This window comes from Micropterus dolomieu, linkage group LG17 (assembly GCF_021292245.1).
Source record: "Micropterus dolomieu isolate WLL.071019.BEF.003 ecotype Adirondacks linkage group LG17, ASM2129224v1, whole genome shotgun sequence".
NCBI lineage: Eukaryota > Metazoa > Chordata > Actinopteri > Centrarchiformes > Centrarchidae > Micropterus > Micropterus dolomieu.
The window spans coordinates 10,871,006-10,874,463 of NC_060166.1; positions in this window are offsets into that span (position 1 = coordinate 10,871,006).

A 3,458-nucleotide genomic window follows, 5' to 3' on the forward strand; every position below is an offset into this window, starting at 1 on the left:
TGTAAGGAAGTCAGCATTTTCCACGCTCAGGAATTCTGACGGAGGTGGGATAAAGTCATTGTTTTGCAAAGTCTCAAGTCTTAAGTCAAGACCAACAAGTTAAGTTAAAGACATAGTTTGACATTTTGGGAAATAGATACAAAATATTAAGTGTAAAAAAAGTTATGGTTTTACAGGGGTTATGGGCTGGACGCTTTCTTGGCAGTAACTCCAGGAAGTCACTGTGCCCAGTCTGGCACATAATCCACTGTAAAATCACAAATTCTCACTTTCCCCTTTTCTTTATTATGGATTGACAAAAACAAACATGTTACATAACTAAAGCCATAATTGATAATGTTGTGAAGTAGCGTGGGATTGTGGGAGATGTTGTTTCCATTGTTAAACATCCGCCAGTGGCAATGAAAATCTATCTGACATGACTCAGGCAGAAATCAGCAACGAGGTAATGTATTAAAGTTTTATCCACATTACTTTTAGTCACATTCGCTGTTCTCCTGCCATTGACAGGTGACCAAATAAAACCTTGAATAAAAATACAGATTTATCTGGTTTGAACATAGTTGGAGTACACAACTAAACAAAACATATAACGTAGGTCTAGTTGTTTTTAGACATTTAAATGCAGAAATGTTACATGTTATACATTTAAAGCTAAGCTAAGTTAACCATCTCCTGACTGTAGCTTCATATTTGTTAGACAGCTATGAAAGTGGTATCAATTTTCTCAACTAACTCTCGTCAATACAGTGAATGAGTGTATTTCCCAAAATTTCAAATTATTCCTAAACATCAAGCCCATTTAATAATAGAGTTTTGAGTTTTTTTCTAAAGTTATTATTTTCATACCACATGTTTAAATCATTAAAGAGTAACTTTGGTATTTTTCAACCTGGATTTTCACATGTTTTGTGTCTATGTCTAATTGGGACCACTATTTTTTGTAATTGGTCCACTATTGAGTGAGCATGCTGCAGTTGGCAGCAGCGAAACAGGGCTGCAACTGACAGGCTCAGATTGTTATTACAAGTTTCTGACAACATTGTGAAAAGTATCCCTACAGAGATAGACCTTTAAAAAAAAAAAAATAAAATAGAGTAATATTGTTTTTGTTAACCTGAAACAGTTGCTGTATTGCTCTAAGTCAAAGCCACCATATTGACAGAAATATAAATTTTACCTCTCTTATCTACCTGAAGTCACACAATAACACAAACAAACTAACTGACTGAGGCAGCGGTAGATTGTATGGATCCTTTCCACAAAGTTGTCAGACACTAACAATCAGAGCCTGTCAGCAGCAAAAGCAAGCACTTGGAAGTACTTTGACGGACACAATTGCCCCTCAAGGATTAAGTTGCAGCCCTGTTTTGCTGCTGCTGAATGCAGTGCACTCGCTCAATACTGGACCACTTTCAGAAAATGTAGTTATTAGCAATTAGTCACATAGCCACAAAAACATGGGAAAATAAGGTTGGAAAATACCAAAGTTACCCTTCAACTACATAGTAACATCTGCATTTCATTTATTCCTAAACACCAAAGCTCTTAATGTGAGTATCAGTGTTTTCCCCTTTCTTCTCTCATAACTCTCTGATTTTACTACACAACATGTAGGAGAACAACTCTTGGATAAATATCACCACAACACACTGACTGTGTCTGAGGTAATTGATTTTATGTTTGCTAAGCTCTTTGTTACTAGCGTAATGCGATACTTCACCCAACATATGTCCTTTTAGGATCAAACACACTTTTCGTCTTGAACTGTGGCTTTTAACAGACATTAAACCACTCCTTAACTTAATCCACTTCCTCACTTTACATTTTGATCTAAACGCTCATAGTATCACCAAAGTATGGTAAGTACACTGCTTCTGTTTGAGACTCACTTACACACATGACACATTCTAAAGCATTAGCTTTAATAAAAAAAATGTTTTGTACTTTGTGACGGAACTAAAAAATAAGTGAGATCAAGCTGCATTAGTTTGCAAGCTTGCCAGCTCTGTTTCTCCCCACGTAAAACAAACTGTTTCTATCATCTTTGTGTCCTGCAAAACATGAGACCACCTGTTTTTGTGAAACATTGGTAAGAGAAGTTGTTGTTTAAAAAAATCTGCTATCTGCCAGTCTGCTCTGCACGTTAGAAGCCACTATAATAAATCAGCAGTTAAAGACCAAGCGGAAATGTTAAAGCTGAGTAATGGGATTAATCTAGACAGCCAGCCAGCATGTATTTCTGTGATCTTGCACTGAGAAAATTTTATTTTTTCTTTTAACCCAATGGACCATCATGTTATCCTCAACCAGTATAACTGGACTTCCCAAGGCAACTTTAATGGGCACATTACAAGATAAGTGAAGTGTAAGCACTGATTTAGGAGGATTTAAGAGGTTTTCAACATTTCTGAATTGTTTGTATAGAGAAGGCATCCAGCCAGTGATTTTGAGCTTTAAGCTTGGAGACAATAGCTGTAAATACAGTACTGAATTAAGGGCAACAAATTGCCATTTCATACAGTATTTCATATTCTTGTGTACATATCAAAGTATGAAACAGGTCAAATTCAGTTGGTTTTGGTTCAAGTGACCATCTTATTTTAATGCTGCATCACGTTCCTTAAAGGAAACTTGCAAGATCAGATGGCTTGTGGGAATGTACCTGAAATGTAATTGTGTTTGCCATCTGATACAGAAAGACTTTAGGTGCAAATACTGTGCTAACCCCCAATTCAATGTAACTCCACAGATGCATGAATGACACCTGAAATGTTTCTGATTTCATATTTTGATATTGTCAGTATTGCTTTTTTAAAATAATGATGAGAAGTAACCTTTAACTTATGTTCACTTCCTGTTTTTTTACCCCTTGTTTGGTTTTGTGATCTGTGTTTTTTCACATTTTGCACAGCGTGGCTGCATTTGCTCTCTAAGTGTGTTTATGCCTCTGTTTGTGTGTGTCTGTGTGTCTGTATGTGTGTGTATAACCACTTATGATTACTGGAAGGTCGGAGAAAAGCAAACCGAACCGATTATTCTGCAGACATTTTGTTCTCGGTGAAACCACTTGCATGGCACAGCACTGCTATGTTGTTGAGTACAGATTACAACAAAAGTGTACTTGAGTGTACACATTTCACACAAGGCAGTTGGCTAAAGAATATTTTTTATTCTACAATGTGTTAAGTCAGTGTTATATTTGCCAACAAAAGCAGTAGCAGCCAATTAAAAAAAGAGCCAATCAGAACTAACATCTGAATCTGAAGTGTGTTTGAGTGGAAAAAATATGATGATGTAATGAGTGTTGTGTGGCGAATGGACGATGATGATGATGTCGATGGTGACTGTTTATATTGAGAGCTTTCCTGGCACTTATTAGGAGAAGCATGGTGGAGTCAAACTGATTTGATTGTACTGTCTGGGGAGGGTGGGGCTTTTGGACGGGTGTCAGCGTG